Source organism: Salvelinus sp. IW2-2015, unplaced genomic scaffold (assembly GCF_002910315.2).
Source record: "Salvelinus sp. IW2-2015 unplaced genomic scaffold, ASM291031v2 Un_scaffold2206, whole genome shotgun sequence".
Classification (NCBI taxonomy): domain Eukaryota; kingdom Metazoa; phylum Chordata; class Actinopteri; order Salmoniformes; family Salmonidae; genus Salvelinus; species Salvelinus sp. IW2-2015.
Window position 1 is genome coordinate 64,964 of NW_019943536.1, and position 14,370 is coordinate 79,333.

General features: G+C 43.8%; 1 long non-coding RNA gene and 1 pseudogene across 1 annotated transcript; both read left to right on the forward strand.

The window, feature by feature from the left end:
• LOC112073278 (protein-tyrosine kinase 2-beta-like) overlaps positions 1-14,370 on the forward strand; it is a 70,158-nt pseudogene that overhangs the window by 12,681 nt on the left and 43,107 nt on the right.
• Positions 13,568-14,125, forward strand: LOC139025065 (uncharacterized). Its single transcript, XR_011476505.1, has 3 exons — positions 13,568-13,605; positions 13,792-13,834; positions 14,034-14,125. It is a non-coding gene; the product is annotated as an uncharacterized lncRNA (long non-coding RNA).

Here is a 14,370-nt window from a genome sequence, read left to right on the forward strand (position 1 = left end):
GTGTGTTTTCTTACAGCCCCTTCTATGCCCGGCGGTGGAGGACGGCGCTTATGACCTGCTTGATCAGCGCCACCTGTGGCTGGTGGTGGGAATAGGTTGTTCTCCCTTACTTAATCATGAGGATCAGCAACAGCACTTTACCCAGCCAATACACACCCCTACGCCCCAGTACCAGTCTTATACCCAGCTCTAACCCCAGCCCAAATACAACTGCGTAGTCCTATTCCATACTCCACACCCTCCACCTTACTTACAAAGACCCGATCGACGGCTGTTTTAAGGAACCTGCCCACCAGGAAACTGCCCCTTCCCCTGGGGCAGCCATGATAGGTGCTGCGGAGCTGTTTTGGGACAGTTGTGTTTACCGCTCAGTGCCATCATTACTGCTCTCTCCGGATCGCTCACTCACTGAAACAGAGACAGGACAGCCGGCTAGCCCTTTTTGCCCCTCGACCAGCCAGGCCCACCAGCCCAACCCTCAAGCCCAGACAACAGAGAGCACCCACCACAAACCACCCTGCCCCCGGAACCCCAGCCAGAGCTCCCAACCCTCAGCCCCAGGACAGACAGAGAGCACCACCACAACCACCGCTTTTTGCCCCGAATCCACCAGGCCCAACCCTCAGCCCAGATGAACAGGCCGAATCGACAAAGAAAGTCAGCGTCGTTTTTGCCCTGAGGGATGGTTATTGAGCTGCTCGGCTCTATTTTCCTGTTCTGTTTCGTCCGTACCACCGTCAATTTCCTGTTGTACGTGATGGTTATTGCTCAGGATATAGTCCCACTGCCCCACGATGCTGGTGTGCGTAATTTCCACCCTGTTTCTCTGTGCTGTAGCCAAGTCTTCCTGCTGTCTGAACCCTTTGTTATATTACTCCTCACTGCAGAGTTCAGACAGCACCTCTTCCCAACGCACCTCCTCCCTCCCTCCTCCATTAAGAGGCCGCTCATGAGCCTGGAAAGCACCTCTCTTTTAGGGAGTAACACCTCTGTACGGGAGGCACTTTGTCTCCTCTTCTCCCTCAATCAATTCAAATGTATTTATATATCCTTTTTACATCAGCTTGATATCATCTTAATGCGTATATCACCAGGAAACCCCTCGCCAGGGCCCTAAAACCCCAAATAGACAATCATCAGCGCAACTCCTTTCATTATGGGAGCTGGACCGTGGCATCATAGTATAGGGGCAGTCCCACTGCTGTGAGATGTTTACCCCACCGTTTTCCCATCCAAAGGCACCTGCAAAGTTCCCGGACATTCTGTGGCGTGGGAAAAACGTGGCACCTTAGGAAACCCAGGTGAAGCCTCAGCGATACGAACACATCCCTTACGAGAGAGTCCCAGCAGGTCACAGACGTGGGGCATACACACATGGGATTTAGAGCGAGGGGCTCTTTGGCTGGCCATTTGGCAGACCACTACATTCCTTGAGATCTTGCAGGAAATCACGCACAGAACGGAGCAGATATGGCTGGTGGCAATGTCATGCTGGAGGGGTCATGTCAGGATGAGCCTGCGGAAGGGACGCATTTAGGGAGAAGGATGGTCTTCCCTGTAACGCACAGCGTTGTTGAGTAGATTACCTGCGAAGTGCACAACACAAGCTTCTCCAGTTTGCGATGTTCTGGCTGCTGTGACACCCGCCCGAGGACATTTGATGCCGGGAACCCTCCACGGCTCTTTCGGAGTGGATAAAATTGCGAATCTGTACAACAAGGATATCCTGATCGTGCAATCCGAGGACATACGGTTCTACAGAGGTATGTAGCCCCACTAGTAGCGACCAGTTGTTCCAGTGGATGTTCTGTCGATGAAAAGGATCCATGTCCATATAATCACAGCAATTCAGGAGTCTACAAAGCCCTCACGTCCTAGCCTCGGAGGGATTGTGTATGGTTTCCTGGTGTGTAACTCGGGCAGTTGTTGTTTGCCATCTGTAACCTTCTGTCCCGCAGGTGTGGATGTTCGGATGTAGACCGATCCTGTTGTCAGTGGTTTGTTCCTTTACGTTGTGCCACTTGGCGGAGAACGATCAGTCTGTCCGTTCCGGTCGCCCTGTCGTGCAGCAAAGTCAGCACCTCTGAGGGAGACGCTGTCTTAGGCGGTTCATCATCAGTAATGGTACACTGGTACAGTCTTGTTTTCAACATTTTTAATTTGCTGCTGGGCCACATCTGCAGTTCCTCATGCCTCCTTGAAGCCCATGGCCTTAAGGGCACGGTTCCGAACGTCCATTCAGAGTATCTTCGAGTGCCGCTAGGGACCTCTGCCTTTGCTGTTCTCTAGAGGCAGTCGTTTCTGAATATAACTGGAGCTGTTTTATCCGAGACTCTGGTCAGTGAGCAAGGGTTAAGAGCGCTCCTTTTAGTGATTGGCCTATCCTCTCTTGATAAACTGTGACCGTATTTGGTCTTATCACGCTCTGTAAGCTGTAGTTGTCTGCTGTTTATTCCAAAGCGACCGTTCCACAGCGTGCACCTGGTTCAACTGGGATTCATAGCGTATTTTATGGGTTCATTGAACAAGAATCCGGGAAACAGTGTTTAAAACCCTTTACAATGAAGATCTATGAAGATCATTTGGATTTTAGACATTTATCTTTGAAAGACAGGGTCCTGAAATAGGGGACAGTGATTTCTAGTGTTTTGTCAACACTGTGAGTAATATAATGAGAAGAGGAGAGAGAGAGATAATATTCCATGATCTTTCCACCCAAACCCATACCCAGAAATGGTTGCCATGGTTCAGCAAATTGATGAATTCCTATATTTATCGATTTCATTAGAACATCTTCCTTTGGGCGAAACGTTTTTCTGCTGTGTAATCAGGTTGTCCAGAGGACGTCGTCTGATGGTCCTCTCGATAACGAGAGAACCCCCGCCCCAATAAATGTTTCATACTTTTCACACCCCGTTACTTAGTTTATCTCCAGCCCATATTCAGCACCTTCGGGTGATTGGTGAACGGGCGCACTAGAGTCCATTCAATAGCGTTGTCCGGAGATTAAGTGTACTGACAAACGATGTCCTTACCTGCGTATATTTATTGGAAACTGCGAGCGATGCCTCGTGTGAATTGGCACGCATTTCATGGGTCTTACTGCCTTAACTTACTTACCCACCAATGTGTTTCCCACATCCCATGTCAAGTATCGGATTTCATTTTAATATGTCATGTCCATTCATCTGACTCCGGATAAGACAGGGATGAATAATCGAACTCTCACAGACATATTTCAATGTTAGGATCGTACTGGACTCTCCTAGATCTCCTCCCGATTCATTCATATTTAGTTTGAGACTAATTATGGAATCTCCTCCGAGTCTATGAATAATGTGGTGGAGCTGAGACATGAGAACGTGCTCCGGTGGATGGTACCAATGATACTCCTGAAATCACTATGATTCAATACCAAGTTTTTATTAAGTGTTCTTTTGAGGATTAACTTCAAAGGTGCATTCAGCCTATTGCTTAAACCCCATCACATTGCTTACATCTACATAAAGTGCCTCGGCGAAAGGGGTTTGCTTGAGGACAGGGGCCTAACTATACAAACCCACATGAGCACAGGGAGGGCTGAGGTTTTGCTTCTGGACAGGGTCGCTAAACTATAACAACCCAATGAGCACAGGAGTGGCTTAGGTGTTGCTTCAGGACAGGGCCTAACTATAAACAACCCAATGAGCACAGGAGGGCTTAGGGGTTTGCTTCAGGCCGGTGGCCTAACTATACTGGCCCAATTGAGCACAGGGAGCGGCTTAGGGTTTGCTCTTCAGGACAGCCTAACGTATATCTGCCCAGATTTATGAGCAACAGGAGGGTAGGGTTTTTGCTTTCTGGACAGGGCCCTAACATATACTGTCCCAGTAAGCACAGGCAGGGCGTAGGGTTTGCTTCAGGACAGGGCCTAAACTATTACTGGCGCCCAATGAGCACAGGAGGGCTTAGGCGTTTTGCTTCAGGACAGGCTAACTATATGCCCAATGAGCCAACAGGAGGGCTTAAGGGTTTGCTTCTGGGACAGGGCCTAACTGATACTGGCCCAATGAGCACAGGAGGGCTTAGGGTTTTGCTTCAGGGACTAGGGGCATAACTATTAACACCCAATGCAGCACAGGAGGGCTTAGGGTTTTAGCTTCAGGACAGGGCCTAACTATAACTGGCCCAATGAGCACAGGAGGGCTTAGGGTTTGCTTCAGGGACAGCGGCATAACTATAACAACCCAATGAGCACAGGTAGGGCTTAGGGTTGGCTTTGGGACAAATCATATCAATGATGAGAAAGAGTCCTAATTGAAACCTGACAAGGACTAGGTTTGCAGATAGCAGCCCAAGATTGAATCAGCCCCCGTTGACCTACCCTTAATTGAGGGACCTTCCTTAACCCGGACGACGCTGGGCCAATTGTGCGCCCCCCTATGGAACTCCTGATCACGGCCGGCTGTGATACAGGCTGGTGATACAGCCCGGGATCGAACCAGGGTCTGTGACGCCTCTAGCACTGCGATGCAGTGCCTTAGACTGCTGCGCCACTCGGAGTCATGTTCCCTGGAGTCCTGTTCTCCCAGGAGTCCTGTTTCCCAGGAGTCTGTTCCTGGAGTCCTGTTCCCAGGAGTCCTGTTCCCGGAGTCCTGTTCCCTGGAGTCTTGTTCCCTGGAGTCTTGTTCCCTGGAGTCTTGTTCCCAGGAGTCCTGTTCCCAGGAGTCCTGTTCCCAGGAGTCCTGTTCCCTGGAGTCTTGTCCGGAGTCCTGTCCCTGGAGTCTTGTTCCCTGGAGTCCTGTTCCCTGGAGTCCTGTTTTCCAGGAGTCCTGTTCCCGGGAGTCCTGTTCCCGGGAGTCCTGTTCCCCGGAGTCCTGTTCCCGGGAGTCCTGTTCCCGGAGTCCTGTTCCCAGGAGTCTTGTTTCCCGTGTTCAACCTTTACCCTACACCTTGTGCTGTTAAGTGTATCAGCTAATTGTTTCTCTCTTATCCCCCCAGCCTGTGTGTCTAGCGGATTTCAAACAGATCAAGAGCATCAAGTGTTCATCTCAGAGTGACGGCAAAGCCCTCCTCAACCTGGACATAGACGGAGCCAGACAGGTACACATTAAAATAGATAAAGAAAAAGGTTATTAGTACTGCTCAATCAGGACATGGACCGAGTCAGACAGGTAAAACAAGGTAGTGAGGCCTGGGCCAACATTTACAAAGAGACTCGGTGTAGGAGTGCTGATCTAGGAACAGTGTTGCCTTTTAGATCGTAATGAATAWGGTTATATGGACAGTGGGGACCTGATCTTAGATCACAATGAAAAAGGTTATATGGACAGTGGGGACCTGATCATAGATAATAATGAATAAAGTTATATGGACAGGGGAACCTTATCCTAGATCAGAACAACTACTCTGAGACATGAATACAGGCTCTGAATTCTAACTAGAGACTTAATGAATACAGGCTCTGAATTCTAACTAGAGACATTATGAATACAGGCTCTGAATTCTAACTAGAGACATCATGAATACAGGCTCTGAATTCTAACTAGAGACATTATGAATACAGGCTCTGAATTCTAACTATAGACATCATGAATACAGGCGCTGAATTCTAACTAGAGACATCATGAATACAGGCTCTGAATTCTAAACTAGACGACAGAATGAATACAGACTCTGAATTCTGACTAGAGAACATAATAGATATCAGGCTCTGAATTCTGACTAGAGATACATTATGAATACAGGCTCTGAATTCTGACTAGAGACATAATGAATAAAGGCTCTGAATTCTGACTTAGAGACAATTTGAATTACAGGCTCTGAATTCTGGACTAGAGACATAATGAATACAGGCTCTGAATTCTGACTAGGAGGACGATTATGAAATACAGGCTCTGAATTATAACTAGAGAATGATTAATCATAGACATTGAATTCCCTGACTTAGAGACATACTGAATACAGAACTCTTGAAGGTTCGTAAACTACATTAGATCATAGATGAAACAGACTCTGAATTCTGACTAGAGACATAATGAATACAGGCTCTGAATTCTGACTAGAGACATTATGAATACAGGCTCTGAATTATAACTAGAGAAATAATTAATATAGACATTGAATTCTGACTAGAGACATACTGAATACAGACTCTGAATTCTAACTATAGACATAATGAATACAGACTCTGAATTCTAACTATAGACATCATGAATACAGGCTCTGAATTCTAACTATAGACATNCAGGCTCTGAATTCTAACTATAGACATCATGAATACAGGCTCTGAATTCTGACTAGAGAGCTGTGTCCGTAAGTCTTGTTTTTACATAACATTTTGATTGATGTGATCGTTGAGTTAAAAGCCTGCATCTTAAGTAAATATTTTGCCCTGAAAACCTATAAGTCTATGACCCCTATGACATTATAATTTTTGTATAGTGTTTGTAATGTGATTTGTAATTGTAGTTATGGTCATTAACGTGAATGGTTTGTATCTTCTTCGTCAGCCTCTGTCTATCAACGTGACTAAGTTTGCGATGGCAGAAAACATGGTGGACCTTATTGATGGTTACTGTCGCTCTGAGCACGCCACTGACGAGTCGTTCATCGCTAGACCAAATAAAGGTAAGGGGGATCAGGAAGTAGTCCGCCCTGTGAATTTTATGGTAGGAGAAACACTGCGGGGGAATACACTGAAAGAGTGCATCGCAATGGTTTAATTCGATTTTCTCAMCCCTCGTAAGTCTATTGAACCAATGTGACTTCTTATGTGACCCATAGATGCCAATTTACGAAGTTCCTTGCCAGACCTTCCCACGAAGTGAGTGGATTCACTTTCTCTTGAACAAGGCTTCATATTTTTTGGCTTTTGTGTCATTCCAATAACAAATCATTATACTGAAACCAAACTGGAATATTTAGTACTTGTTGAAACATGGGATGTACTGGACATGAGGCTGTCAGATAGATGTATCAAAGAGACAGGTYGTGTTACTGTAACAGTGTGCCTGGTGTATTGAGGAGCTACCTCAAACCCAGGGTTGATGATCCTCTCCTCTCCTCCTCTGGCTGTCTCTCCTCCCACTCTGTAGTCAAACGGAGAACACGGGCTCCTTCAGATATAGCATGGGTGAGTTTTCGTCTACCACAACGGCCTTCGTCTTTGTTTGACAAATAGTATGAATCATTTGTCATTACAGTGACTGTTTTGAATTGTTTGAAACTAGTACTGTAAGGGGCAGGGCTACGCTGTATGTTTCAAGTTGACCRGTCTGTTTTTAACACAAACTGACATCATCAAATATTGTCCATCATTCAGAATCTGACATCTACGCTGAGATTGACGAACGACCAAAGTCTGGTAAGTAGAGACGTACTCTTTATCAGGATGGAAGACATCTATACTCTAGGTTCTATATTCAATATTCTATGTTATGTGTTCTGTGTTCCATATTCTATGTTCTATTTTCTATGTTTTGTACTCTATGTTCTATATTACATGTGCTATAGTCTAAGTTCCATGGCAGCATTGTGTTGTTGTATACTTGGTTCCAGTGGTGAAGTATGGAATTGACAGACATGACATTGTTCTGGGACGGATCCTTGGCGAGGGGTTTTTCGGGGAGGTCTATGAAGGAATGTACAAAAAATCGGCAAGTATATCTCCCGACACCGTACTCACACAGTCAGTTATAAAACCCCAAATGTTCCTAACTGGGCAAAATATATATCTCATTATTGTGTGTGTGTGTGTGTGACTGTTTCTGAACCAGAATGGGGAGAGGCTAAGCGTGGCGGTGAAGACGTGTAAAGACTGTTCACCTGATGTCATGGAGAAGTTCATGAGTGAAGCAGGTACACATCAAATACTGATCACACTTCTTCTTCACTTCTCCAACTCACTGGTCTTGCGGTTAGAATGGTTACACTGAGATTGAAAGGTTGAGAGTTCAAACCCTCGGTCAAGTCATACACTCGTAGAAAAAAAGGGTTCCAAAAGGGTTCTTTGACCGTCCCCCATATGAGAACACTTTTAGGTTCCAGGTAGAACTCTTTTAGGTTCCAGGTAGAACTCTTTTGGGTTCCATGTAGAACTCTTTTGGGTTCCATGTAGAACTCTCGGGGGAAAGGGTTCTACATGGAACCCAATATGGTTCTACCTGGAACCAAAAGGGTTCTTCAAAGGGTTCTCTGATAGGGACAGCCAAATAACCCTTTTAGGTTCTAGATGGCACCTTTTTTTCTAAGAGTGTACCAAAGACTAAAAATGGGACCCGATTAGTTTCTGTTTGGCACTCAGCATTAAGGAGATAGATTGGGGGTAAGGCCCTGCAGGGGGGCGGGGGGGGGGGGGGGGGGGTACTGGTACATCAAGCTGCCTCACGCTACATAAACAGGAGAGAGGCTTCTGCTCCTATGAACAAGTCTGTTGTGGATCGATTAAACTCGGCCCTTGTCTGTTCTTTCTCCTGCATTATTTAAACATTAAAAACCAAGAACTGAGGATAACTTACTGTATTTATTAATTGAGGAATTCAATGAGGAATTCTACAGTGAGTGCCTGGAAACTCAAGAATTTTGAATCAATATATATTTTTTAAATGTACACTTCATGATCACTTTCATGAATAAGCATCAACAAACGTAAAAATACATCAGATATAACACATCTTATTAAAGGTCCAATGCAGTCATTTTTATCTCAATATCAAATTATTTCTGGGTAACAATTAAGTACCTTACTTTAGATTGTTTTCAACTAAAATGGACAAAAAGAAACCAAAATAGCTTCTTAGCAAAGTAAGAATTTTACTAGGACTGTCTGGGAGTGGGGAGGGGAAAACGTAAAACTAGCTGTTATTGGCAGAGAGGTTTGGAACTCTTTTTCTTATTGGTCTATTAACTAATTTCAAATCAAATCAAACTTTATTAGTCACATGCGCCGAATACAATAAGTGTAGACTTTACCGTGAAATGCTTAGAGTTAAGAAAATATTTACATAGTAGACTAAAATAAAAAGTAATAATAAAAAGTAACACAATGAGAATAACAACGAGTCTATATACAGGGTGGAGCCGGTACCTAGTGAGTGTGCTGGGGTACAGGCTAGTTGAGGTAATCTGTACATGTAGGTGGGGGCGAAGTGACTATGTATAGATAACAAACAAACAGCGAGTAGCAGCAGTGTACGGGGGGTGGGTGTCAATGTAAATTGTCCGGTGGTGATTTTATGAATTGTTCAGCAGTCTTATGGGTTGGGGTTAGAAGCTGTTGAGGAGCCTTTTGGTCCTAGACTTGACACTCCAGTACCGCTTGCCTTAGCAGAGAAAACAGTCTATAAATTGGGTGACTGGAGTCTCTGACAATTTGATGGTCTTACCTCTGACACCGCTTATTATATAGGTCCTGGATTTGAGGAAGTTTGGCCCCAGTGATGTACTGGGTCGTTCGCTCTACCCTCTGTAGCGCCTTGCGGTCAGAGGCCGAGCAGTTGCCATACCAGGCGGTGATGCAACTGGTCAGGATGCTCTCGATGGTGCAGCTGTATAACCTTTTTAGGATCTGGGGGCCCATGCCAAATCTTTTCAGTCTCCTGAGGGGGAAAAGGTTTTGTCGTGCCCTCTTCACGACTGTCTTGGTATGTTTGGACTATGATAGTTCGTTGGTGATGTGGACACCAAGGAACTTCAAACTGTCGACTGGCTCAACTACAGCCCCGTTCATGTTAATGGGGGCCTGTTCGGCCCACCTTTTCCTGTAGTCCACAATCAGCTCCATTGTCTTACTCACATCGAAGGAGAGGTTGTTGTCCTGGCACCACACTGCCAGTTCTCTGACCTCCTCCCTATAGGCCGTGTCATTGTGGTCGGTGATCAGGACCTACCACTGTTGTGTTGTCAGCAAACGTAATGATGGTGTTGGAGTTGTGTTTGGCCATGCAGTAGTGGGTGAACAGGGAATACAGGAGGGGACTAAGTACACACCCCTGAAGGGCCCCAGTGTTAAGGATCAGCATGGCAGACGTGTTATTGCCTACTCTTACCACATGGGGGCGGCACGTCATGAAGTCCAGGATCCAGTTGCAGAGCAGGTGTTTAGACACATAGTTCTTAGCTTAGTGATGAGCTTCGTGGGCACTATGGTGTTGAACGCTGAGCTGCGGTCAATGAACAGCATTCTCACATAGGTGTTCCTTCTGTCCAGGTGAGAAAGTGCAGTGTGGAGTGCGATTGATATTGCGTAATTTGTGAATCTGTTGGGGCGGTATGTGAATTGGAGTGTGTCCGGGAGGATGCTGTTGATGTGAGCCATGACCAGCCTTGCAAAGCACTTCATGGCTACCGACGTGGGCGGTAATCGTTTAGGCAGGTTACCTTCACTTCCTTAGGAACAGGGACTATGGTGGTTTGCTTGAAACATGTAGGTACTACAGACTCGGTCAGGGAGAGGTAGAATAATGTCAGTGAAGACACTTGACAGTTGGTTCGCGCATGCTTTGAGTACATGTCCTAATAATCCATTTGGCCCCAGCGGCTTTGTGAATCTTGACTTGCTTTAAGATTTTGTTCACATCGGCTACTGAGAGTGTTATCACACAGTCATCCAAAACAGCTGGTGCTCTCGTGCATGCTTCAGCGTTGCTTGTCTTGAAGATAGCATAAAATGCATTTAGCTCGTCTGGTAGGCTCGTGTGACTGTGCAGCTCAAGTCTGGGTTTCCCTTTGTAGTCCGTAATAGTTTTCAAGCCCTGCCACATCCGACAATCTCATCTTTACCACCTGGTGAGGCGTTTCCCCTTCAAAACAGGCTGAAATGTCAGGCGGTCTTCTCAAACTGCTCTTACACTAAAAGGATGTTATCATCATTTTCACAATTTCACAGTATTATTCCAACCGTCTATTGTATATATATATATACAGTATATGAAATAGGAAAAAAAAAAAATTTTTTATGGGATTGGGACATTTAATAAGTAAGTATGTCTCCCTGTCGTAAGTAGCTTTCATATGAAAATAGAAGGGAAAGTTTTTAATTGTTAAACGATCGATACAGTGTTCATCTCGAGTGGGCAAGCCCTCTCAACCTGACATAGACGGAGCCAAGACAGTCATCATTAAAATAAGATAAAGGAAAAAGGGTTTATTAGTACTGCTCAATCAGGACATGGACCGAGTCAGACAGGTAAAAACAGGTAGTGAGGCCTGGGCCAACATTTACAAAGAGACTCGGTGTAGGAGTGCTGATCTAGGAACAGTGTTGCCTTTTAATGCGTAATGAATATGGTTATATGGACAGTGGGACCTGATCTTAGATCACAATGAAAAAGGTTATATGGACAGTGGGACCTGATCATAGATAATAATGAATAAAGTTATATGGACAGGGACCTTATCTAGATGCAGAACAACTACTCTGAGACATGAATACAGGCTTGAATTCTAACAGAGACTTAATGATACAGGCTCTGAATTCTAATAGAGACATATGAATACAGGCTCTGAATTCTAACTAGAGACATCATGATACAGGCTCTGAATTCTAACAGACATTATGATACAGGCTCTGAATCTACTATAGACTCATGAATACAGGGCTGAATTCTAACACTAGAGACATCATGAATACAGGCTCTGAATTCTAACTATAGACATCATGAATACAGGCGCTGAATTCTAACTAGAGACATCATGAATACAGCTCTGAATTCTAACTAGAGACATAATGAATACAGACTCTGAATCTGAATAGAGACATATGAATACAGGCTCGAATTCTGACTAGAGAATTATGATACAGGTTGAATTCTGACTAGAGACATTATGAATACAGGCTCTGATTCTGACTAAGAACATTATGAAATACAGGCTCTGAATTCTAACTAGAGACATAATGAATACAGGCTCTGAATTCTACTAGAGACTAATGAATACAGGCTCTGAATTTCTGAAACTAGGACTATGAATACAGGCTCTGAATTATAACTAGAGAAATAATTAATATAGACATTGAACTTCGACTAGAGACATACGTGAATACAGACTCTGAATTCTAAACTATAGACATAATGAATACAGACTCGATTCTAATATAAATATGAATACATGCTGAATTCTAACTTAACATTAGAATACAGGCTCTGATTCTAAACTATAGAATTTGAATACAGCTCTGAATTCTAACTAGACATTATGAATACAGGCTTGATCTGACTAGAGACAATGAATACAGACTCTGAATTCTGACTAGAGACATAATGAATACAGGCTCTGAATTCTGACTAGAACATTACGAATACCAGGCTCTGAATTTCTAACTAGAGACTTATGAATACAGCTCTGAATCTAACTAGAGACATTACGAATGCAGCTCTGAATTCTAACTATAGACATCATGAATACAGGCTCTGAATTCTAAACTATAGACATTATGAATACAGGCTCTGAATTCTAACTATAGACATTAAATGAATACAGGCTCTGAATTCTGACAGAGACATCATGAATACAGACTCTGAATTCTGACTAGAGACATAATGAATACAGGCTCTGAATTCTGACTAGAAACATTACGAATACAGGCTCTGAATTCTAACTAGAGACATTATGAAACAGGCTTGACTTCTAATAAGAGCATTACGAATGCAGGCTTGAATCTAACTATAGACATCATGAATACAGGCTCTGATTCTGAACTAGAATCATGAATACAGGCTCTGATTCTAACTATAGACATTATGAATACAGGCTCTGAATTCTAACTATAGACATCATGAATACAGGCTCTGAATTCTGACTAGAGAGCTGTGTCCGTAAGTCTTGTTTTTACATAACATTTTGATTGATGTGATCGTTGAGTTAAAAGCCTGCATCTTAAGTAAATATTTTGCCCTGAAAGCTATGACCCGTATGACATTATAATGTTTTGTATAGTGTTTGTAATGTGATTTGTAATTGTAGTTATGGTCATGAACGTGAATGGTTTTGTATCTTCTTCGTCAGCCTCTGTCTATCAACGTGACTAAGTTTGCGATGGCAGAAAACATGGTGGACCTTTATTGATGGTTACTGTCGCTCTGAGCACGCCAGCTGTGACGAGTCGTTCATCGCTAGACCAAATAAAGGTAAGGGGGATCAAGGAAGTAGTCCGCCCTGTGAATTTGATGGTAGGAGAAACACTGCGGGGGAATACACTGAAAGAGTGCATCGCAATGGTTTAATTCGATTTTCTCAGCCCTCGTAACGTCTATTAACCAATGTGACTTTTATGTGACCCATAGATGCCAATTACGAAGTTCCTTGCCAGACCTTCCACGAAGTGAGTGGATTCACTTCTCTTGAACAAGGCTTCATATTTTTGGCTTTTGTGTCATTCCAATAACAAATCATTATACTGAAACCAAACTGGAATATTTAGTACTTGTTGAAACATGGGATGTCTGGACATGAGGCTGTCAGATAGATGTATCAAAGAGACAGGTAGTGTTACTGTAACAGTGTGCCTGGTGTATTGAGGAGCTACCTCAAACCCAGGGTTGATTGATCCTCTCCTCTCCTCCTCTGGCTGTCTCTCTCCACTCTGTAGTCAAACGGAGAACACGGGCTCCTTCAGATATAGCATGGGTAGTTTTCATCTACCACGACGGCCTTCGTCTTTGTTTGACAAATAGTATGAATCATTTGTCATTACAGTGACTTTTGAATTGTTTGAAACTAGTACTGTAAGGGGCAGGGCTACGCTGTATGTTTCAAGTTGACCTGTCTGTTTTTAACACAAACTGACATCATCAAATATTGTCCATCATTCAGAATCTGACATCTACGCTTGAGATTGACGAACGACCAAAGTCTGGTAAGTAGAGACGTACTCTTTATCAGGATGGAAGACATCTATACTCTAGGTTCTATATTCAATATATTCTATGTTATTGTTCTGTGTTCCATATTCTATGTTCTATTTTCTAATGTTTTGTACTCTATGATCTATATTACATGTGCTATAGTCTAAGTTCCATGGCAGCTTCATTGTGTTGTTGTATACTTGGTTCCAGTGGTGAAGTATGGAATTGACAGACATGACATTGTTCTGGGACGGATCCTTGGCGAGGGGTTTTTCGGGGAGGTCTATGAAGGAATGTACAAAAAATCGCAAGTATATCTCCCGACACCGTACTCACACAGTCAGTTATAAAACCCAAATGTTCCTAACTGGGCAAAATATTTATATCTCATTATTGTGTGTGTGTGTGTGTGACTGTTTCTGAACCAGAATGGGGAGAGGCTAAGCGTGGCGGTGAAGACGTGTAAGACTGTTCACCTATGTCATGGAGAAGTTCATGAGTGAAGCAGGTACACATCAAATACTGATACAACTTCATCTTCATTCTC